The following is a 25,706-nucleotide window of genomic DNA, read 5'->3' as shown; positions in this document are numbered from 1 at the left end:
CGCTAAAGTCTTGGTAGATAATGGATCTTCCTTGAACGTAATGCCAAAAAGAGCGCTCGAGCAAGTGGCAATCAAGGGAATCCAAATGCGCCCGAGCAACATGATCGTTCGAGCCTTCGATGGATCTAAAAGAGAAGTGGTGGGAGAGATCAATCTTCCAATCCAAATCGGACCCACTATCTTCAATGTCGAATTCCAAGTGATGGACATTACTCCCGCGTACAGCTGTCTCCTCGGCCGACCTTGGATTCATGATGCGAAAGCTGTTCCTTCTACGCTCCACCAGAAAGTCAAGTTCATAATGGGTGACAAGCTGGTGACCGTGCAAGCTGAAGATGACATACTCATCAGCAAGCCATCCACCATACCTTATGTGGATGCAGTAGAGGAAGCTTTGGAAACCGCCTTCCAAGCATTGGAAATTGCCAATGTTGAAACGTTTCCCCGAGAAATGAAGAAGGTAGCTCATATGCTCACAAAGAACGGATACTTGCCAGGACCAAGATTAGGCAAGGACTCCCAAGGAATCCCGGAGCTACCCATTATCAAGGACAATCCGGGAAAACAAGGGTTAGGATACAACCCTGTTAAAGATCAAAGAACGAAGAGGAATCAAGATCCTTCTCGACGTTCTTTAAGCCAGATCTTTAGGAAGGCCGGTTCACAAGCGTCAAGGCCGGTCGTCGTCGTCAAAATGTTTTTCTCCTTCCGATAGGGATGTATAGACTCAGTGACTATTAGAGATCACTCCTCGGGGACAGCCCGACCCCCGAGCCTCGATAGGGCACATGTTTCCGCTGCGATTATAATAAAATCATTCTTCATTAATTTCTTATTGCTTCTTTTCTTGCTTGCAATAAAATTCTAAACCACATTATTTAACCCTGTTTGAATGAACATAAGTGAGGTTAAAATCGTCTTAATAATCAATAAACCCGCATCATTTTTATGTGGAAGTGTGCATGACAGCTTGGAGCACCTTTTCTTGGCATCAATAAGTGCCATCATGGATAAAAGAAATCCTAAAGATAATAAGCTCGGCAGGAAACCCAAAAAGGGGACTGCGCAAAAATAAGAGCAAAAGACCCGCTAGGAATCCCACAAAAGGGGTGACCTAGGCAAAAGTTAGGGTTACAAAATAAAGACAAAGACCCGCTAGGAATCCCACAAAAGGGTGACCTAGGCAAAAATTAGGGTTACAAAATAATGAACAAAGACAAAAGCCCGCTAAGACATCACAAATAGGTGTTTTAGGCAAAAGTTAGGGCCGTCAAAAAAAAAAAGAAAAAACAAAATAAATCCATGATGGTACCATCAATTGAATTCAACAAGGAGCTCAAGAAAAGCTATCCAAGTTGTCAAAGCACAATCATTAATAACAAAGATGTGCTTAACTTCATAAGTGTTTAATCGAACAAACCTAAACATTTAAGCCTACCATTGGCCAGCCATTCTTACAAAATCCATTTTTCAAAAAATAAAATAATCCCCTCTAAAACACAAACTTTTGAAAAATATACCCTTTCCTTCTTTTCTCTCTTGTCCCAACGATTTTTGAATAATCTAGTGGAAACATGGAGATATAGTGGTCAATAGGAGGGTTGACACATCTTCTAAAGAAAGGGAAGAATCATTTGGTTGATGACACCAAAATCAAATATGCATCATTCCTCGGTAACAGAAATCGGCAGAGCACAGTCCGTCTGGAGGAATGGCAAAATCCAAACACAAAAACGCATCGGTTAATTCTTTTGAAAAAAGAATCAAATAGAATTAGGTGCATCATACTGCATACATGCATACAGATGATAGGTGTACTGGAAGATCATTTATTCTCTGTTTATTGAAAAAACAAAAAAAAAAAAAAAAAAATAAAAAATAAAAAATATAAATTTCAGAAAAAACAATGCGCCCGTACCATGTTCAGTACACCCGTACTAAAATCAGGGTTATGAACAAAATTTCAACTCAATACGGGCGTACTGAAATGGATGCGGCCGTATTGGCCATAAAGAAATTTTCAAAGACCTCGTCATGAGGCAACTACATAAATTAGAAAAAATAGGAAAAATTGCTTGTGTATGACAGTAGCAAACAAAATGCAAAGATTCAGAAAATCAACAGCGTCATACAGAATAACTAAGCCTGGAGAGGCTTGCCGAAAGAATACTCTCAGAATAACTGAGCCTGGAGAGGCTTGCCGAAAGAATACTCTCAGAATAACTGAGCCTGGAGAGGCTTGCCGAAATAATACTCTCAGAATAACTGAGCCTGGAGAGGCTCGCCGAAATAATACTCTTTCAGAATAATTGAGCCTGGAGAGGCTCGCCGAAATAATACTCTCTCAGAATAACTGAGACATTTCTGTACAGAAAAAGCCGAAATCAACAAAAAAGGCAAAAACACAGAAAAAGCCGAAATCAACAAAAAAGGCAAAAACACAGAAAAAGCCAAAATCAATAAAAAAGGCAAAAACACAGAAAAAGCCAAAATCGACAAAAAAGGCAAAATACAGAAAATCCAACAAATCATACAGAATAATTGAGCCTCGAGAGGCTTGCCGAAACAATACTCATGCAGAATAATTGAGCCTGGAGAGGCTTGCCGAAACAATACTCATGCAGAATAACTGAGCCTGGAGAGGCTTGCCGAAACAATACTCATGCAGAATAACTGAGCCTGGAGAGGCTTGCCGAAATAATACTCATGCAAAATAACTGAGCCTGGAGAGGCTCACCGAAATAATACTCGACAAATTGTACAGAATAAATGAGCCTGGAGAGGCTCGCAGAAATAATACTCCCCAGAGGAAACCTCAACTCACGCTCTTGGATTCAAAATCCCCAGCAAGAGCTATCAAGCAAGATCGTCAAAAATCCCCAATGGAAGTACGATCTCCCAAGCAGAATATCCAAGTCAAAGGACTTAAACTTCCTTAGTGAAGATAGCTCTCCAGCTCAAGTGTTGAGTGAGGCTAAGCCTGCAGAGGCTTCCTAAATAATACTCTGGGATACATAAGATCCCTCATTCCCCAATCGCCTACTCAAGAGGCACTCCTTCAAAAAGAGGAAAAATAAAAAAGATCAATAACCATTCCCCAAGAGGAATCCGGCACTCAGCCGAACACTGAACTTCAAATCCCCAGTCGCCTACACAAGAGGCACTCCTTCAAAAAGGAAAACCCAAAAAAAAAAAAAAAAAAAAAAAAGAAAATAACAATTCCCCAAGCGGAATTTGGCATTCAGCCAATCATCAAACATCAAGATAATTCGCCTATTCAGAGGCACTCTTTCAAAAAAGAGAAAAAATCGAAAAGATCAATAATCATTCCCCAAGCGGAATCCGGCTCTCAGCCTATCATTGAACATCAAGATGATCTGCCTAACAGAAGAGGCCAATCACAACCAATGACAAAATCCCCTGGCGGATAACAGCCTACACAGAGGCAACAAAATCCAAAAATTAAAAAGAGTTACCCGAATAAGGATAAACCGGGATACTCCACCAACGTCAAAGGACGTCAGCCAAACATAAGGCATCGCTCAACTCAGAGAGAAAGAGCATCTGTGTCTATACCCCAAGGAGTCAGAAATTCCCCATGGGTACCAACAATGCAACGCAAGTTGGGGCACAGGAACCTGTGAATGACTGCACATCCCGTAGACGGATCCCTGCATTATCCAGCCCTCAGTGGCACCAAAATCAAAATCAACGACAAAATCCCCCAGTGGATAACAGCCTACACAGAGGCAACAAAATCCAAAAATTAAAAAGAGTTACCCGAATAAGGATAAACCGGGATACTCCACCAACGTCAAAGGACGTCAGCCAAACATAAGGCATCGCTCAACTCAGAGAGAAAGAGCATCTGTGTCTATACCCCAAGGAGTCAGAAATTCCCCAAGGGTACCAACAATGCAATGCAAGTTGGGGCACAGGAACCTGTGAATGACTGCACATCCCTTAGACGGATCCCTGCGTTATCCAGCCCTCAGTGGCACAAAAATCAAAAACAATCGTCGAAGCAGCATCGTGGACTGTGGAGACAAAATCAACATCCAGAATCCCCAGTGGATAACAGCCTACACAGAGGCAGCAAAAATTAGAAAATCAAAAAGAGTTACCCGAATAAGGATAACCGGGATACTCCACCAACGTCCAAAGGACGTCAGCCAATCATAAGGCACTGCTCAACTCAGAGAGAAAGAGCATCTGTGTCTATACCCCAAGGAATCAGAAATTCCCCAAGGGTACCAACAATGCAATGCAAGTTGGGGCACAGGAACCTGTGAATGACTGCACATCCCCTAGACGGATCCCTGCGTTATCCAGCCCTCAGTGGCACAAAAATCAAAAACAATCGTCGAAGCAGCATCGTGGACTGTGGAGACAAAATCAACATCCAGAATCCCCAGCGGATAACAGCCTACACAGAGGCAGCAAAAAATCAGAAAATCAAAAAGAGTTACCCGAACAAGGATAACCGAGATACTCCACCAACGTCGAAAGGACGTCAGCCAATCATAAGGCACCGCTCACATCAGAAAGAGCATCTTTGTGTCTGCACCCCTAAGGAATCAGAAATTCCCCAGTGGGCACCAACTACGCAATGGAAAGTTGGGACACAAGAACCTATGAGTAACTGCACATCCCCTAGACGGATCCCTGCGTTATCCAGCCCTCAGTGGCACAAAAATCGAAAAACAACCGTCGAAGCAGCATCGTGGACTGTGGAGACAAAATCATCACAAATCCCTGAAAAGGAGATATTCACGCTACCCCGTCGTCACAAACACGGAGGTATGTAGCTTCCGGCTCGAACAAAGAGTGAAGCTAAGCCTGGAGAGGCGGTACTCACAGCTTCCAGCTTGGGCAGCAAGCAAAGCAAAGCCTGGAGAGGCGAAACTCACACTGCTCACCGTCGTCACAAAGGTGCTTAGTTTCCGGCTCGAACAAAGAGCGAGACTAAGCCTGGAGAGGCGAAACTCACACTGCTCACCGTCGTCACAAAGGTGCTTAGTTTCCGGCTCGAACAAAGAGCGAGACTAAGCCTGGAGAGACGAAACTCACACTGCTACCGTTGTCACAAGGGTACTTAGCTTCCGGCTCGAACAAAGAGTGAAGCTAAGCCTGGAAAGGCGGTACTCACAGCTTCCAGCTTGGGCAGCAAGCAAAGCAAAACCTGGAGAGGCTACTCGACAATTTTCCACCGGAAGACACTACAAGTCAGAAGGTTGGCGTATTACCCGGACAATTGGGTCAACTCCTTTACTTGTCAATCGATACACTAAAAAGACCGTTTGACTAAGTAAAGGGGGGGCAGCTGTAGACCCCTAAAATTGTCCGGGTCGGAAATAAAGCTTGAAGACTCTCGAAGACTGAAGGAAGATCAGCCAGAAGGACTCCTGGAAGGCCCTAGGAGGGTTCTCTGTAGGTCTAGAGGTCTTAGAATAGCTCAAAATAAGGAAGTGGAGGGAATGAAGCCCAATACGGCCGTACAGAACTTAATACGGCCGTATTGAAGCTTCAATACGGCCGCAGTGAACTCAATACGGCGTATTGAAGTTTCTGAAACTTCAATACGGCCGTACTGAAATCAATACGGCCGTATTGAAGCTTCAATACAGCCGTATTGTACTCAATACGGCCGTATTGAAATTTCTGAATTTCAATACGGCCGTATTGAACTCAATACGGCCGTATTGAAGTTCAAAAATTTCAATACGGCCGTATTGCTTCTGTAGGCCGTATTGCGCCTATTCCCTATAAATATGACGTCAATTGGACGTCATTCCACACTTTCAGACTCAGTTTTGACTCCCTCCTTGAGTATTCTGGGGTTTTTGAGCAGTGTTCTGCCCTAGAAATCTCTCTGGGAGTCGATCCGACGAAGTTCCGGAATTCCGAGCACTTAGCTTGGAGATTCGAACCTAGTCGAAGGGAAATCCTCCGGATTTCCATAGTCAAAAGTTTTTAGGAAGGAGCGAGCGAGCTTGTAGAGCGAGGGAACGCCAAAAAGCTTCCCAGTCTTACTCAATATATAAAAGCACGCTTCAAGAGGTTTCTTCTTAAATCCTTCCTTTTACTGCTTTCTGTGTGCATATTTAAACTATCACCATGTAGATAGTTAATTTATAATCGCTTATAATAAATAGGGGTAATTTAGTAATTTTACGCTATCATTTTAGAAATAATCTGTCATAGGGAACCCGAAAGGGGCGTTGTGGGGTGCTAACACCTTCCCCACGCGTAACCGACTCCCTTACCCAACTCTGGTTGTAATGGCCAAAGTTGATTTATAAAATCAATTGCCTTATCCCTTTTTCCAATGTTTTGAGTAAAACATTGGTGGCGACTCCACGAACCCTCCTTTTGCGAAAACCACTAATCCATAGAGGGTCCCGCTTGGGATTAATATGGATTGGTGAGACTTTTAATAAATAAATTGGATAAGATCGACAAGGTCTCAGTTTGAGAACAAGTCTTTCTAATAATCCAATACATTTTCAAAATTAAAATAAAAGCGAGCTCGACCGTCTTCGCGACCGCCGAGGCCCGTTTGGGCCGGTGGCGACAGGCCATTACAACCAGAGTCGGGTAAGGGAGTCGGTTACGTGCGAGGAAGGTGTTAGCACCCCACAACGCCTCTTTCGGGTTCCCTATGACGGATTATTTTATAAATAACAGTGTAAAATTACTAAATTACCCCTATTTATTAGAAACGACTATAAACGAGATATCTACATGATGAAAAATGCAATGCAACAATCAGAAAGCAATAAAAGGAAGGATTTGAAAAAGAAACCTTTGAAGCGTGCTTTTATATATTCAAACAGACGTTAGGAGGCTTTTTGGCGCTCCTTCCCACTACACGCTTGCTCGCTCCTTCCCTAAAGATTAATTTTTACTATGGAAATCAAAAAGATTTCCCTTCGACTAGTTCGAATTCTCAAGCTAAATGCTCAGAACTCAAGAACTTCGTCGGATCGGCTCTCGGAGAGAATTCTAGGGCAGAACACTGCTCAAAAACCCCAGAATGCTCAACAAGAAGGTCCAAAAGGTGTCCAAATGTGTGGAAAATGTCTGGAATGACGTCCAAATGACGTCCTATATATAGGAGTGAGGCGCAGTACGGCCTCTGACATCAATACGGCCCGTACTGAAGATTTGAACCACAGTACGGCCGTATTGAATTCAGTACGGCCGTATTGGTTTCAGTACGGCCGTACTGAAGTTCAAAAACTTCAGTATGGCCGTATTGGTTTCAGTACGGCCGTATTGTAGTTTAAATTGTTCAGTACGGCCGTACTGAACTTCTAAGAGGCCATATTGAGCTTCAATCCTCCCACATCCTTATTTTAAGCTACTCTAAGACTTCTAAACCTATGAATAATCATCCTAGGGTCTTCCAGGGTCTTCCAGGAGTCCTTCCGGCTGACTTTCCTTTGGTCTTCGAGAGTCTTCGAGTCTTATTTCCGACCCGGACACTTTTAGCGGCCTACATTGGTCACTTTTTTTTTTGTTCTTTGGGGTCCAATTTTCTTTAATGCTTCAGCCTTTTTGTTGCTTAGGTTTTGCACTTGTGAGTGGAGAGAAATTTAGGTTAAGTTTTAGGAGAAGGGAGAAGAAGACAAGTGGCGGTTTCTTAGTGGTGTTTAGGGTATCTTTTGAGTGGAAATGATCTTGTACTATCTAGTACAAGTTGTTTTGCACAAATTTTCCAGCACACCTCTTAGATTCTTTTAGGGTTATCAAGCATCAAAAATTGACCAATTCAAGTAGGAATGCAAGGAAAAAGTGGGCTGCAATTTAAATGCATGCTAAGACTAAATAGCATGTATGAATGACTCCTAAATGGGTTCTAAATGTCACGCCCACTTCATGTTATGCATCATAATATTTTGGTTCATGTAGTCATGCAAGGTGTTTGGCATACATACATGGAATTTTGTAGACAAAATGGAATAACAAGACTTAGACAAAACTTGAATGGATTCAAAAATAGAAAAACATGTTCATAGCATGTTCTTCATGTTCATATGAGACTCAAGCCTAAAAATGAAAAGGACGAATAACACTTAGCAAGGAAACCTAAAGCACAACCAAAGAAGGTTCACAAGAAAGTATAAAATGAACCCAAACTGCAAGGCAAGACACTTAGATCATGTGAGTATGCTTTGATGATTTATTCGGCTACAACAAGAAAAAACAAGCAAGAAGATATTGACATGACCGGAAAAGGAAAAAACAAGACTAGAGATTACCCTTGTTGAACCTTGGCTCTAGATACCACATCATGCGAACCTCCCTACCATTGATGAAGAAGGCGTCAATGACGAGGGTCTCCTTTGCCTAATGATCTTGGCACACCAAGGAAGAGTAGTCTTCAAGGGAGAAGTGGGGCGTGAAAGGTGGAGGAGGGTTTAGGTGTTTTGATGGAAGCTCAAGGATGGTTGGCTCACTCCAAGGTGAAGATGGAGGTCACACTAGGGTTCCCACTCTCCAAGGGTGGAGATAGGAGGAGGTTAGCCGAAGTTAACCTAGTGACTAAGGATGAGATTTTGAGGCATGAAAATGCTCACTCAATATCATAATACTCCAAAGTATTTACAAGGTGCATGGTCTAGGGTATTTATAGGAGGAAGGAAGGGAAATTAGGGTAGCAAGGAGCTGCATGGCCGAGAAATGCAAGCAACATGCACTACAAATGCAACCTAAATTAACCCTAAATGTGGTGTGGGTTTTCGTCCCTCCTAAAGACTAAAACACTTTGACCTGAAAATAGAAAGAAAAAAAAAAGTGGACTTTGACCTTCCAAGTCAAGGATTAAGTCCAAAATTAAATTCTATCCTAATTTGCCCCATGATACAAAGGCTAAAGTACAAAATAAATCCTATCAACTAAGGTACCCCGTAATACAAGGATAAAATAGGCATAAAAGCAATAAAATCTACATTATTCAAAATGGGCCTAGAAGGGGTCAATACTCTACACACATGATGAGTATGGCCTTAGGCATGGTCTCTCCTCCATCTTCCTCTATCCTTCTAGCCATGGACCTAGTAATAGGTCCCATATGGAGCTCTAAGGATGGCCCTCCATCACCTAGTGAACCTACTCTTAGGCGTTTGATCTTTGGATAGGGTCATAGAAATATAGATAATATTGTAGCAGATACCTTGAGTAGGATGAACATTCACCTATCATCTTTGATGATTTAAAGGTTGGATTTGATTGAAGAATTTAGAGACTTAAGCTTGGTGTGTGAGCTTACCCTTAGGAGCATTGAATTGAATGTAGACACCCAATTTCGTCCGGGGGCACACAAACAAGAAAATGGACCTCCGTTATGAAGGGAAGGAACTTACGAAGTAGGCAAACAACAAGATAGGACATCAGAAGGCCTAAAGGCCAAACAAGGTGGTTTTAGTAGCCCGGAACGGGCTGTTCCAAAATCAGAACGGGTCATTCCGAACCCCGAAACAGGCCGTTCCAGTATCAGAATGGGTCGTTCCAGTATTAGAACGGGTCGTTCCAACGTGACTAAAACACCTAAAGAGTGCTAGGCTGGAACGAGTCGTTCCAATACCAGAACGGGTCGTTCCAAACAAGTCAAATTTGGAACAGACCGTTCTGGAAAGGGCAACTTTGTGTTAATTTCCACTCTGGAAAGGGTCGTTTCGTTTTCAGAACGGACTGTTCCAGGGTGCATAATTTGCACATAACGATTGGCCCAGAACGGGCCGTTCCGAATTCGGAACGAGCCGTTCTGAATCCGGAACGGGCCGTTCTGTCCCCCTTCTGATTCCTATAAATAGAAGCCTTGGGCACAATTCTCAGGGTGGCTAGAGAAATTTTGAATAAGACTCCTTTGAGCACGAAAATTCTCTGTCTCTCTCCCTTCTATTGTATTTCTTGAGATTTGTGTCGCATCTCTATCTTCTCTCTCCCTCCTATTGTATTTCTTGAGATCTGTGAGGCATACTGTAGTGTGAAAGGTCGTCACAAAGCACCTTCCCCATATTTGAAGATTCAATAAAGCTCGTTCAAGAGGTATTACAGTCAATCTTCTTCTCTTCCTTTTATTTCTCATTATTATCTCTTTTTTTGTTATAATAAACGTCATAATGTAGATATTTTAGGGTTAATCGCTTAATTTATATTTTAAGCATGTAAATAAACATTAATAAAGGGGATTCAATATTTAATTTATTAATTCTTATCGTGTTAATTTCATCATAGGGTACTGATTTAGGGCGTTGTAGGGGTGCTTAATACCTTCTCTACTCGTAATCGACCCCCGAATCCAATTCTGGTTATCAAGGCCATTACTGGACCCTAAAAAACCTTTCCTTTTTTCAATATTTTGAGTAAAATATTGGTGGCGACTTCGTGAACCTATTTTCAAAACCATTGATTAAAGATTAGTCTAGTGTCTGGGCATTCTTTAATTGATGAGATCTTTAAAAGGATGTCTAAACCATAGGTCGGGAGATCGAAAATTTTCGGGTTGCGACAGATGGCGACTCCACTGGGGACGTTTTAAGAGGGTCAGGCCCAAATAAATGACAAAGTTAATAAAATAAGAATAATAATTTAAATATCTTTCCCCTTTACCTTGTTTTTTTTCTTTGTTTGGCTTTGATATCTGTTTGTTTATTTAAATTCTGCACATGTTTGGAATAAAAATTTATACACAAACCTTTGCATACAACAGTTCCCCCTACACCCGGGGGCATGAGGGTATTAAACATAGTGAGTGGTTGACGTACGACCAGCCCAAGTTTGGCCTTGGAGCTTGTGAGCCTTGTCGGAAATCACACTCAAGGTGATAACCGGTTACTCTAGCCTGAAATACTACGACAGACCTTAGAGTTTGCCAGGTGACGGCGACAGAGATACTGGGTCCCTATAATGGGGGCACCTTGGGGACCTTAAGACCAAAGTGAGGATAATTAGAACCGTCCAATACAATGCACTTTTCTCGATAGAGACCACAGAATAAGGATTTGAACATGATCGTTCATGGGTATACGTTGATTGAGCATGTGTGTGTGAATTTGTTTGCATTATTTGTTCTAATAAGAGTGGATTGGAATTTTAAAACAAGCAAACTGATAATAAAAATATAAAAATCTAAAGAAATTTATACCCTTTTTGTACATTCTTAAGCCATCATATCATAACATCATATAAGTAGTTTCCTTTCCAAAAAAATATATGTAGCTTTAAAAAATATATATATTCGTATCATGCATCATATCCCATAGTTCATCAGAACATGATAAAGTTTAGGAAAAAAAATGGCATGCATTCTAGGTTAAGTTTAGGTAGTAGCAACTGTCGCAACCCAGATTTTTCCGATCTCGCGACTAATGGTTTAGACATACTTCTAAAAGACTCATCAATTAAGGAATGCCCGGACACCAGACTAATCGTTAATTAATGGTTTTAAAAAATGAGTTCACGGAGTCGCCACCAATGTTTTACTCAAAACATTGGAAAAAGAAATGGTTTTTAAAAAATCCAATAATGGCCTTGATAACCAGAATTGGGTTCAGGGATCGGTTACGTGTAGGGAAGATATTAAGCTCCCCTACAACGCCTTTAATTGGTACCCTATGGTGAAGTTAGCATTATAAATGATAATAATATAAATATTAAATCCCCTTTTATTAATAATTATTTACATGCTTGAAATTTAAATTATACAATTAATCCTAAAATGTCTACATGATTATTTTTATTATAACAATGTTTATTATAGAGAAGAAATAAATAAAAAAAGGGAGAAAAAGATTAACTGAAATACCTCTTGAATGAGCTCTATTGAATCTTCAAAACATGAAGATTTTAGGTGCTTTGTGCTAACCTTTCACACTACAATGCCTCACAAAATCTCAAAAAATACAAAAGAGAGGGGGAGAGAGAAAAAGAGAGAAATTTCGTACTCTAAGGAGTCTGGACGAAATTTTTGGACTCCTGAGAAATGAGCCCAAGTAGTCTATTTATAGACTTCAGAAAGGGTCCAGAACGGCCCGTTCCAAAATCGGAACGGCCTGTTCTGGATATGGCCGTTCTGTGTTAATTTTGTAACTGGAACGGCCTGTTCTGAAATTGGAACGGCCCGTTCCAGGGATAAAATTAACACATCCTTTGGTAGACTGGAACGGCCGTTCCAAAGAAAGGTTTTTAGGCCTTTTTCTTAACTTGGAACGGCTTGTTCTAGTTTGGGAACGACGCGTTCCAGTAAAGGTTTTAACCCACTTTTTATAAGCTTGGAACGACCTGTTCCGATCTTGGAACGGCCTATTCCGATCTTGGAACGGCCCGTTCCGATCTTGGAACGGCCCGTTCCAATTTAGGGTTTTTGGCCCTTTTAGAAACTTGGAACGGCCCGTTCCGGTTTTGGAATAGCCCGTTCCAGTCTTCTAAAATCAGCTTGTTTGGGCTTTTGGGCCTTCTAAAGTCCTGTCTTGTTGTTTGCATGCTTTGGGAGCTCCTTCCCTCCATAACAGAGGTCCATTTCTGATGGAATCATGCTTTGGAGAGCAAGAGGTGACATACTCAAAGAACCAAGAGGAGTGGGCTAGACATGGAAGATTGGGCCAGTCAAGGCCCAATGGGCTCTATGGGCTTGGAAGGCCCAAACCAAGTTTCAACATGGGCTTATCTTGTTATTAACATCCTTATTATATTTTTGTTAACCTAGTTTGAATATATTTTGGTCTTGTATTTTGGACCATATAGAGTAGCATTTTAGGTTATAGGCTAGTTGGGCCTAGTTTTGGGCTTCATGGGCCTTTGGGCTTTTGGTACCCAATATTGGGCTCATTTTCATTCTTGTAATTTTTCTTTTCCATTGTAATTGTTGGACCAATGTAATTAGGTCATTAGAATAGGAAAATACAAGGAATACTAAAGTATGCTAATTAGGTTAAAATATGTTTAATTTGGAAGTCATTTAAGTTACATTTGAGTCACATGTTTAGCACCTTGGGTGGCTGAACATGTGCCACTCAAATTAACCCTAAATGACTCTCAAATCACACCTAAATGCACTTTGGTACCTAAATTTTCGGACTTACACATGTGCACCAAAGTTTGAATTCAAATTTCAAATTTGAATTCAAACTTTAGGCGCCATTTTGTGAACCTTAATCTTAGGCGCCTAAGTATCATAATTTCGGTGCATACTTAAGCCAATTCCTTCTCACTTTGTATACACTTTTGATCTTAATAGAAATTTGTGAGCCATTGGCCGAGTTTCCTCTCTCAAAAGTCCCTTAGAGTTCATCTTCAAAACCTTAGGATTTCACCTTAGAATCCTTCTCTTTGAAGTGTGCTCTCCATTGATGCTTGAGCTTGGATGCTTCCCTCCTAGTTCTAGGTTGAGTTCATCCGTGAGTTCTTAGCTTATAAGTGTTCTTGAGTTGAAGAATCAAGTCTCCATTGAAGAAGATCCGGCCTAAGCAAATCCGTGGAGAAGATCATCCATCACTTCTCCTAAGTTTGCTATCAATTTCCTTGTTTGTATGCTCCCAGACAAAATTGGGTGTCTATAGCTGCCCTCTTTACTTGTCCTTTGGAATATTAATGTGTTGCTTTTCCAAAGGCAAGGAAAGACGTAGACATTTCGTCCGGGTCTTCTCTTCGTCTCTTTGGTGCTTTTGCGTTGTTTCCCTTGTGATAATGTGTTCCTTTATTTATAGCTTCTTTCACTTTGAGGTTAGGTAACTCTCTTCAATCTTGTACTAGTTTTGGGGATCTAGCAACCCTTTCACTAAGGTCAGGTGATCCACTTTGTACTAGTTTTGGGGATCTAGCAACCCTTTCACTAAGGTTAGGTAACCCACTTTGTCGTTGAGATAGTTTCGTAGCTCAGTCTCTCCAAGCTGGACTGATATTTTAAGGCTTCAGCCGGCCTCCTCTAAGGTCAGGTAACCCACTTTGTTCTAGTTTTGGGGATCTAGCAACCCTTTCACTAAGGTCAGGTAACCCACTTTGTACTAGTTTTGGGGATCTAGCAACCCTTTTCACTAAGGTCTGGTAACCCACTTTGTACTAGTTTTGGGGATCTAGCAACCCTTTCACTAAGGTCAGGTAACCCACTTTGTACTTGTACTTGATGTCTTCTCAATGGTGTTGTGCGATGAAAGACTGCCCCTAGGTGGATGGGCAGGAGAGGTTTGATGTGCCCTTGTGTTGGTGGGCAGAGAAGTGGATGGTTGGCAGGGATTCCAGTGTTGCCCCTGTCACGTGAGTATTGTGATGCCTCTCCAGGCGCCTTCATTATGGGATGGTTGGTAAGAGTTTGTTCTTGTCAAGGTGAGTATTGTGATGCCTCTCCAGGCGTTTTCTTGTTGTAGGTTTTTTTCATTTCTTTATTTACCTTCGGCTTTTTCACATTTGAAGCTTGCCTTTTTTTTTTTGCTATTTTTTTTAAATGCTTCGACTTTTTCAACACGTACGAAGCTTGCCTTTTTTGTCTATGGCTGGTCATTGTAAGGGATTTACTTGACCTTGTATGATCTCTGTTGTGAGGGGAGAGTTATGCCCCTTCACATGTGGCTCCCTTCTTTATTGTTTTTTTTATAGAGATTTTATTCATGATGCATGCATGTAGACCCCTAAAATTGTCCGGGTCGGAAATAAAGCTTGAAGACTCTCGAAGACTGAAGGAAGATCAGCCAGAAGGACTCCTGGAAGGCCCTAGGAGGATTCTCTGTAGGTCTAGAGGTCTTAGAATAGCTTAAAATAAGGAAGTGGAGGGAATGAAGCCCAATACGGCCGTACTAAACTCAATACGGGCGTATTGAAGCTTCAATATGGCCGCAGTGAACTCAATACGGCGTATTGAAGTTTCTGAAACTTCAATACGGCCGTACTGAAATCAATACGGCCGTATTGAAGCTTCAATACAGCCGTATTGAACTCAATACGGCCGTATTGAAATTTCTGAACTTCAATACGGCCGTATTGAACTCAATACGGCCGTATTGAAGTTCAAAAATTTCAATACGGCCGTATTGCTCCTGTAGGCCGTATTGCGCCTATTCCCTATAAATATGACGTCAATTGGACGTCATTCCACACTTTCATACTCAGTTTTGACTCCCTCCTTGAGTATTCTGGGGTTTTTGAGCAGTGTTCTGCCCTAGAAATCTCTCTGGGAGTCGATCCGACGAAGTTCTGGAATTCCGAGCACTTAGCTTGGAGATTCGAACCTAGTCGAAGGGAAATCCTCCGGATTTCCATAGTCAAAAGTTTTTAGGAAGGAGCGAGCGAGCTTGTAGAGCGAGGGAACGCCAAAAAGCTTCCCAGTTTTACTCAATATAAAAGCACGCTTCAAGAGGTTTCTTCTTAAATCCTTCCTTTTACTGCTTTCTGTGTGCATATTTAAACTGTCATCATGTAGATAGTTAATTTATAATTGCTTAGAATAAATAGGGGTAATTTAGTAATTTTACACTGTTATTTTAGAAATAATCTGTCATAGGGAACCCGAAAGGGGCGTTGTGGGGTGCTAACACCTTCCCCACGCGTAACCGACTCCCTTACCCAACTCTGGTTGTAATGGCCAAAGTTAATTTATAAAATCAATTGCCTTATCCCTTTTTCCAATGTTTTGAGTAAAACATTGGTGGCGACTCCACGAACCCTCCTTTTGCGAAAACCACTAATCCATGGAGGGTCCCGCTTGGGATTAATATGGATTGGTGAGCCTTTTAATAAAATTGCTCGTTTGACGAGGTCTCAGTTTGAGAATAAGTCATTCTAGCAATCCACATTTTTAAACAAATAAACGAGTCCAACCATCCTTCGCGAATGCCGAAAGCCCGTTTCGGGCCGGTGGCGACAGATGGCGACTCCACTGGGGAAGCTTCGAGAGTCAGTCCCATTTAGTGACAGATTATTTTTAACAAATAATAGTTAAAATTACTTCATTACCCCTTGCTTGTATGATAACATGCTTTATATATTTGGCTTTAAATAACTGTTGTTTGTTTAAATTTCCGCAATTGTTTGAAATAAAAATTGCACACAAACCTTTGCACACAACAGTTCCCTCTATACCCGGGGGCATGAGTGGTAATCCATAGGGAGTGGATGTTAGTACGGCCGGTTGAATGGGTCTATAGGAGCCTACGAGACCGTTGTCGGAAAAACATCACTCAAGGTGATAACCATGAACTTAAGTCCGACGGTGCGTTGGAACTTTCCATCGACCCACGACGAGAGGAATTGGGTCCCTATAATGGGGGCACCTTGGGGGCCTTTGACCAAGTGAGAACAGTTAGATCCTCCTTGAATATGCACTTTTCTGCAGGAGACCCCTACCTCGTGATTCGCTCGTGACTGTTCGTGGATGAGTGAATTGTTTGTGCATTGATTATGTGACATTGTATGAGCATACATTGCATTATTTAAACATACAACATTCCCTTTTTTAAAAATAAAAATAAATAGGAATAAGAATCTTCCATTGCATGGTGTTAACATCTACCTTCATCACATTCATATAGGTAGTTTCCCTTTTCACCCAAAAAATAATAATAATAAAAAATACCCAAAAAAAGAAAAAAGGTTATTTATCCAAACCAAGCAATATCATGCATCATCTTAGGGACATCCTAAAAACATGATAATGCTTAGTTGAATAAACACAATGCATGCATATTCATCGTCATCATCTCATATCATGCATATAGATCATGGAGGGATCTAGGAGTCATTCATTTCATACATCCCTCCTAGTAATTCATTAATAAACATTAATAAAAAGAAAGGATTAGTCGATGCGTATGTTCAAAGAATGGATCGCACGCCGTTCGTTATCAAGTGTAAGCCAACAACCGCGCCAAGCGAGTGCGCATCAACTCCGTTGTTGGTAATCAAGACAAACATAGGGGAAGGTCCAACACCATTAAGGATCACAGTTCCAAGGCCTTTCCCCTACAAAACAAATAAGGCTGTGCCATGATATACGACGTCCATTCTTCTGCCGACAGCGATATCTCCAGCATCGCTGGACTTGGGGGCATGACTAGGAGTGGCAGGATCTACACTCCCGAAGATCTGCACGATAAAGCTCCCAAGAATAAAGGAAAAGAAAAGGAGAAAACCGAGGAAGATAGAGAATCCGAGGAGGAGACTGATGAGTTGTTAAAATTCATCAAACAAAGCGAGTACTCCATTGTGGATCAACTTCACAAGACACCAGCAAAGATCACTTTGTTGTCGTTGATCCTAAGCTCCGAACCGCATCGGCAAGCTCTGTTGAAGGTCTTGAACGAGGCATATGTGTCGCACACCATCTCCCAAGACAAGTTTGAGGGAATTGTTAGCCACATCACGGCTAATGATCACCTCACTTTCACCGATGAAGAAATCCCCGCCGAGGGACCTAATCACAACAAGCCCTTGCACATCTCTGTAAAGTGCAAGGAGTACCACATCGCAAAAGTCTTGGTGGATAACGGATCTTCCTTGAATGTAATGCCCAAAAGAACTCTTGATCAAGTGGCAATCAAGGGAGTCCAAATGCGCCCGAGCAACATGATCGTTCGAGCTTTCGACGGTTCTAAAAGAGAAGTGGTGGGAGAAGTCAATCTTCCGATCCAAATTGGACCTACCATCTTCAAACGTCGAATTCCAAGTGATGGATATTACTCCTGCATACAGCTGTCTCCTAGGCCGACCTTGGATTCATGACGCGAAAGCTGTACCCTCTACGCTCCACCAAAAAGTCAAATTCATTGTGGGTGACAAACTGGTGACCGTGCAAGCTGAAGACGACATACTCATCAGTAAGCCATCCAACATACCTTATGTGGATGCAGCAGAGGAAGCTTTGGAAACCGCCTTCCAAGCATTGGAAATTGTCAATGTTGAAACGTTTCCCCGAGAAATGAAGAAGGTAGCCTCCATGCTCACCAAGAACGGATACTTGCCAGGACAAGGATTAGGCAAGGACTCCCAAGGAATCCCGGAGCTACCCATTATCAAGGATAATCCGGGGAAACAAGGGTTAGGATACAACCCTTATAAAGATCAAAGAACGAAGAGGAATCAAGATCCTTCTCGACGTTCTTTAAGCCAGATCTTTAGGAAGGCCGGTTCACAAGCGTCAAGGCCGGTCGTCGTCGTCAAAATGTTTTTCTCCTTCTAATAGGGATGTGTAAATTCAGTGACTATTAGAGATCACTCCTCGGGGACAGCCCGACCCCCGAGCCTCGATAGGGCACATGTTTCCGCTGCGATTATAATAAAATCATTCTTCATTAATTCTTTATTGCTTCTTTTCTCGCTTGCAATAAAATTCTAGACCACATTATTTTAACCCTGTTTGAATAAACATGAATGAGGTTAAAATCATCTTAATAATAATAAACCCACATCATTTTTATGTGGAAGTGTGTGTGTCAACTTGGAGCACCTTTTCTTGGCCTCAATAAGTGCCGTCATGGATAAAAGAAATCCATTCAGGACAAAAATCCTAAAAAAACAAAAAGCTCGGCAGGAAACCCAAAAAAGGGGCTGCACAAAAATAAGAGCAAAAGACCCGCTAGGAATCCCACAAAAGGGTGACCTAGGCAAAAATTAGGGTTACAAAATAATGAACAAAAACAAAAGCCCGCTAAGACATCACAAATGGGTGTTTTAGGCAAAAGTTAGGGCCGTCAAAAAAGAAAAACAAAATAAATCCATGATGGTACCATCAATCGAATTCAACAAGGGGCTCAAGAAAAGCTATCCAAGTTGTCAAAGCACAATCATTAATAACAAAGATGTGCTTAACCTCATAAGTGTTTAATCGAACAAGCCTAAACACATAAGCCTACCATGGCCAGCCATTCTTACAAAAACCATTTTTCAAAAATAAAATAATCCCCTCTAAAACACAAACTTTTGAAAATATATCATTTCCTTCTTTTCTCTCTTGTCCCAACGATTTTTGAATAATCTAGTGGAAACATGGAGATATAGTGGTCAATAGGAGGGTTGACACATCTTCTAAAGAAAGGGAAGGATCATTTGGTTGATGACACCAAATCTCAAATATAATACGCATCATTCCTCGGTTATAGAAGTCGGCAGCGCACAGCCCGTCTAAGAGGAATGGCAAAATCCAAAAACGCATCGGTTAATTCTTTTGAAAAAAGAATCAAATAGAATTAGGTGCATCATACTGCGTACATGCATACAGATGATAGGTGTACTGGAAGATCATTTATTCTCTGTTTATTGAAAAAACAAAAAAAATATAAACTTCAGAAAAACAATACGCCCGTATCATGTTCAGTATGCCCGTACCAAAATTAGGGTTATGAACAAATTTTCAATTCAAATACGGGCATACTGAAATGGATGCGGCCGTATTGGCCATAAAGAAATTTTCAAAGACCTCGTCATGAGGCAACCACATAAAAATAGAAAAATAGAAAAATTGCTTGTGTATGACAGCAGCAAACAAAATGCAAAGATTCAGAAAATCAACAGCATCATACAGAATAATTGAGCCTGGAGAGGCTTGCCGAAAGAATACTCTCAAAATAACTGAGCCTGGAGAGGCTCGCCGAAATAATACTCTCTCAGAATAACTGAGCCTGGAGAGGCTTGCCGAAAGAATACTCTCAGAATAATTGAGCCTGGAGAGGCTTGCCGAAATAATACTCGTACAGAATAATTGAGCCTGGAGAGGCTTGCCGAAACAATACTCCCACAGAATAATTGAGCCTGGAGAGGCTTGTCAAAATAATACTCCTTCAGAATAACTGAGCCTGGAGAGGCTTGCCGAAATAATACTCTCTCATAATAACTGAATTTAATTTCTTTAGCACTTTTAATTTCTGTACAGCAAAAGCCAAAAACATAAAAAAGGCAAAATACAGAAAAAGCCAAATCAGAAGAAAAGGCAAAGTACAGAAAAAGCCGAAAATAAAAAAGGCAAGGATATAGAAAATCCAACAAACAATACCGAATAACTAAGCCCGGAGAGGCTTACCAAAATAATACTCCACATCCTCCACAGTATACAGAATAACTGAGCCTGGAGAGGCTCGCAGAAATAATACTCCCCAGAGGGAACCTCAGCTCAAGCTCACGGAAAAATCCCCAGCGAGAGCTATCAAAGCAAAATCGACGCAATCCCCAATGGAAGTGCGATCATCCAAACAGTATATACAAGTCAAAGGACTTAACACTTCCTCAGTGGAAGATAGCTCTCCGACTCAAAACGCTGAGCGAGGCTAAGCCTGTAGAGGCTTCATAAATAATACTCTGGGATACAATAAGATCCCCAAATCCCCAATCGCCTACTCAAGAGGCATCCCTGCAAAAAGGAGAAGAAATCAAAAATATCAATAAGTATTCCCCAAGTGGAATCCGGCTCTTAGCCAAACATCGAACGTCAAGCCGATACGCCTAACAGAAGAGGCTAATCAAAATCAACGACGAAATCCCCCAGCGGATAACAGCCTACACAGAGGCAGCAAAAATCAGAAAATCAAAAAGAGATACCCGAATAAGGATGAACCGGGATACTCCACCAACGTCAAAGGACGTCAGCCAAACATAAGGCATCGCTCAACTCAGAGAGAAAGAGCATCTGTGTCTACACCCTAAGGAGTCAAAAATTCCCCATGGGTACCAACAATGCAATGCAAGTTGGGGCACAGGAACCTATGAATGACTGCACATCCCCTAGACGGATCCCTGCATTATCCAGCCCTCAGTGGCACCAAAATCAAAATCAAACCGTCGAAGCAGCATCGTGGACTGTGGAGACAAAATCATCTCAAAGCCTAAAAGGCAATACTCAGCTACCCAGTTGTCGAGAGCACCGAGGTATGCACAAGTCTGGAGAGACGGTACTCAGAGTCTGGAGAGATGATACTCGAAGTCTGGAGAGACAATACTCAGAGTCTGGAGAGACGATACTCAGAGTCTGGAGAGACGATACTCAGAGTCTGGAGAGACGATACTCAGAGTCTGGAGAGACGATACTCAGAGTCTGGAGAGACAGTACTCAAAGTCTGGAGAGACAGTACTCAGAGTCTGGAGAGACGATACTCAGAGTCTGGAGAGACGATACTCAGAGTCTGGAGAGACGATACTCAGAGTCTGGAGAGACGATACTCAGAGTCTGGAGAGACGATACTCAGAGTCTGGAGAGACGATACTCAGAGTCTGGAGAGACGATACTCAGAGTCTGGAGAGACAGTACTCAAAGTCTGGAGAGACAGTACTCAGAGTCTGGAGAGACGATACTCAAAGTCTGGAGAGACAGTACTCGAAGTCTGGAGAGACAGTACTCGAAGTCTGGAGAGACAGTACTCAGAGTCTGGAGAGACGATACTCAAATAAAGTCTGGAGAGACAATACTCAAACAAAGTCTGGAGAGACAGTACTCAAGGTCTGGAGAGACAATACTCAAGGTCTGGAGAGACAATACTCAGCCATCAGCGTCGTCAGAGGCACGTTGGTGTTAAACTCAGCTACCGAGGTTGTCAGAAGCGCCGAGGTATGCAACAACCTGGAGAGGCTACTCAACAATTTTCCACCGGAAGACATTACAAGTCAGAAGGTCGGCACATCACCCGGACAATTGGGTCAACTCCTTTACTTGTCAGCCGGTACACCAAAAGACCGTTTGACTAAGTAAAGGGGGGGCAGCTGTAGACCCCTAAAATTGTCCGGGTCGGAAATAAAGCTTGAAGACTCTCGAAGACTGAAGGAAGATCAGCCAGAAGGACTCCTGGAAGGCCCTAGGAGGATTCTCTGTAGGTCTAGAGGTCTTAGAATAGCTTAAAATAAGGAAGTGGAGGGAATGAAGCCCAATACGGCCGTACTAAACTCAATACGGGCGTATTGAAGCTTCAATATGGCCGCAGTGAACTCAATACGGCGTATTGAAGTTTCTGAAACTTCAATACGGCCGTACTGAAATCAATACGGCCGTATTGAAGCTTCAATACAGCCGTATTGAACTCAATACGGCCGTATTGAAATTTCTGAACTTCAATACGGCCGTATTGAACTCAATACGGCCGTATTGAAGTTCAAAAATTTCAATACGGCCGTATTGCTCCTGTAGGCCGTATTGCGCCTATTCCCTATAAATATGACGTCAATTGGACGTCATTCCACACTTTCATACTCAGTTTTGACTCCCTCCTTGAGTATTCTGGGGTTTTTGAGCAGTGTTCTGCCCTAGAAATCTCTCTGGGAGTCGATCCGACGAAGTTCTGGAATTCCGAGCACTTAGCTTGGAGATTCGAACCTAGTCGAAGGGAAATCCTCCGGATTTCCATAGTCAAAAGTTTTTAGGAAGGAGCGAGCGAGCTTGTAGAGCGAGGGAACGCCAAAAAGCTTCCCAGTTTTACTCAATATAAAAGCACGCTTCAAGAGGTTTCTTCTTAAATCCTTCCTTTTACTGCTTTCTGTGTGCATATTTAAACTGTCATCATGTAGATAGTTAATTTATAATTGCTTAGAATAAATAGGGGTAATTTAGTAATTTTACACTGTTATTTTAGAAATAATCTGTCATAGGGAACCCGAAAGGGGCGTTGTGGGGTGCTAACACCTTCCCCACGCGTAACCGACTCCCTTACCCAACTCTGGTTGTAATGGCCAAAGTTGATTTATAAAATCAATTGCCTTATCCCTTTTTCCAATGTTTTGAGTAAAACATTGGTGGCGACTCCACGAACCCTCCTTTTGCGAAAACCACTAATCCATGGAGGGTCCCGCTTGGGATTAATATGGATTGGTGAGCCTTTTAATAAAATTGCTCGTTTGACGAGGTCTCAGTTTGAGAATAAGTCATTCTAGCAATCCACATTTTTAAACAAATAAACGAGTCCAACCATCCTTCGCGAATGCCGAAAGCCCGTTTCGGGCCGGTGGCGACAATGCATGGATTGAAAATGTTTGCAGCCTAATGCCCTTTTGGATAATTCCCTTTTGATGTGAAAAGTTATTTATTTTAAGTGCGCGCTTTTCTGTATGCCATACATATGCGTTTAAGCTTTTTAGAAATCTATTGGTATCAAGTGGCTTCCCTTTACCCCATTTAGTTTTTTTTTTTTGACTGAAGATTCGCATATAACTTTTGCTTACTTTAGAGGCCCGTATAGGATTGCCTCGTCTATTTAACTGTTTTTTTACTCGGTTGTTTTAATTTTTCTCTTTTATACCAAAACACGTCATTTAAAGATAAAGGTTGAAAGAACTGAGAAGAATGGTATTTTATTGGAAATCAGAAAATTTCAAGGAGGGTTACAAGAGGAGGTTTGAAAAACTGACTGAGGTTGGCCGGTGTCTGGGCTTGAGTGATCATGACTTTAAGAAACGAAGCTTGGCATCCTCCTAGTCATCTGATCAACACCGCTTCAAGTAATTTCTTGACTTCTATAGAGGGTGATAGGGCTTCTAGGTCGTCCGTTCGTCTTGCTTTAACGCCTTTTTTTTTCTTTTTTTTTTTTTGCGCTTAAGCATAGAGCTTCTTCACGGCATCAGAGTTTACTGGGTAAGCGAGTTCTTCACCATCCATGTTAGTGAGGATCAATGCTCCTCTAGAAAAGGCTCGCTTGACCACGTACGGGCCCTCATAGTTCGGTGTCCATTTCCCTATCTTATCATTCTGTGCTGGTAAAAGTTTCCTGAGTACTAGTTCCCCCTCTTCAAATGGTCGTGGTTGGACTCTCTTGTTGAAGGCTCTCTTGATTCTCCTTTGATACGTTTGCCTGTGACAAATGGCGTCTAACCTTTTCTCTTCTATGAGATTTAATTGGTCAAATCTGGTTTGAACCCATTTGGTTTCTAGGAGCTTTGCCTCCGTGAGTAATCTCAAAGAAGGAATTTCCACTTCAATAGGCAAGACTGCCTCCATCCCGTATACTAAGGAAAAAGGGGTGGCGCCCGTCGATGTGCGAAAGGATGTTCTGTACCCATGCAATGCGTAAGGTAGCATCTCATGCCAATCTTTATGTGTAACGACCATTTTTTGAATGATCTTCTTGATATTCTTGTTGGCTGCCTCAACTACCCCATTCATTTTTGGCCTATAAGGGGAAGAGTTATGATGTTGAATCTTGAAAGAGTCACATAATTCAGTCATCATCTTGTTGTTGAGGTTGGACCCATTGTCTGTTATAATTATGTCAGGTATTCCATAACGACATATTATGTTTTTTCTAACGAAATTAACTACCACTTTACGGGTTACATGTGCGTATGACATGGCTTCAACCCATTTGGTGAAGTAATCAACAACCACAAGAATGAATCTATGTCCATTTGAGACTTTGGGTTCAATGGGTTTGATGACGTCCATGCCCCACATCGGGAAAGGCCAGGGCGAGGCCATTACATTGAGCTCACTTCCTGCCCTCATTACATCGAGAAAGGCCAGGGCGAGGCCATTACATTTGTGGCACTTCCTAGCATACGAGATGCAATCCTTCTCCATAGTGGACCAAAAGTATCCTGCCCTCATGATCTTTCTGGCCATGACCTGTCCAGCTATATGGGTCCCGAAAGTTCCTTCGTGGACTTCCTTCATTAACGATCGAGACTCCTTCTGACCAATACATCTTAATAGGATGGAATCAAAACTCTTCTTGTACAGGATGTTCTCATGTAGTACGAATCCGATAGCGCTTCGTCTGATTGTTTTCTTGTCGTTGTTAGATGCCCCGACTGGGTATTTCCCTTCTTTGATGTATTGCTGGATGTCAAAATACCAAGGATGGCCATCTTCCTTTTCCTCCAGTGTACAATAATGAGCTTGTGTCTCATGTCGTCTGATTCTGATGACCGGTATTTCACATCCCTCTTTTATAGCAAACATGGATGATAGTGTGGCCAGTGCATCTGCTAACTGATTCCCCTCTCTCGGGGTATGCTCGAAGTTAATGGATTCAAATTGGGACATCAGATCCTGAACATATGCTCGATAGGGGATTAATTTGTAGTCCTTCGTTTCCCATTCATCCCGTAGCTGGTATATGACCAAAGCCGAGTCGCCGTAGACTTCTAGTTTGGTGACTTCGTTATCAAGCGCAGCTTGTAGACCCAATATACAAGCTTCGTATTCAGCCATGTTGTTGGTGCATTCAAAGTCCAACCTTGCCGTCACAGGGATATGTTTTCCTTGGGACGATATCAGTATGGCTCCTATTCCGTGCCCCATTATATTGGAGGCCCCATCGAAGAACATCGACCAAGATTCATTTTGACTTTGCTGTTTTGGCTCATCCTTCAAGGTCAATATTTCTTCATCGGGGAACTCCTCCTTGATCATGTGTTCATCCTTGGTTGGTCCGTTTGCTAAGTGATCGGCCAGGACACTACCTTTGATTTCCTTTTGCGAGACATATACAATATCATATTCCGATAGCAAAACCTGCCATCTGGCAATTCTCCCAACCAGAACAGACTTTTCAAGTAGGTACTTGATAGGATCCATTTTGGATATTAACTGGGTGGTATGTCTTAGCATGTACTGTCTTAGTCGTTGGGTGGCCCACACCAAGGCACAACATGTTTTTTCCAAGGGAGAATATCGAGCTTCATAATCGGTAAACTTCTTGCTTAAGTAATAGATAACTCTTTCTTGATTACCAGTCTCGTTTAACTGTCCCAGCATACATCCCATGGAATCTTCCAAGACCGTGAGGTATAGGATGAGAGGTTTT

The sequence above is a fragment of the Cajanus cajan genome, chromosome 4 (assembly GCF_000230855.2).
Source record: "Cajanus cajan strain Asha chromosome 4, NIPB_CcT2T_4, whole genome shotgun sequence".
In the NCBI taxonomy this organism is placed as follows: Eukaryota; Viridiplantae; Streptophyta; class Magnoliopsida; order Fabales; family Fabaceae; genus Cajanus; species Cajanus cajan.
This window is presented reverse-complemented; position numbering follows the sequence as displayed.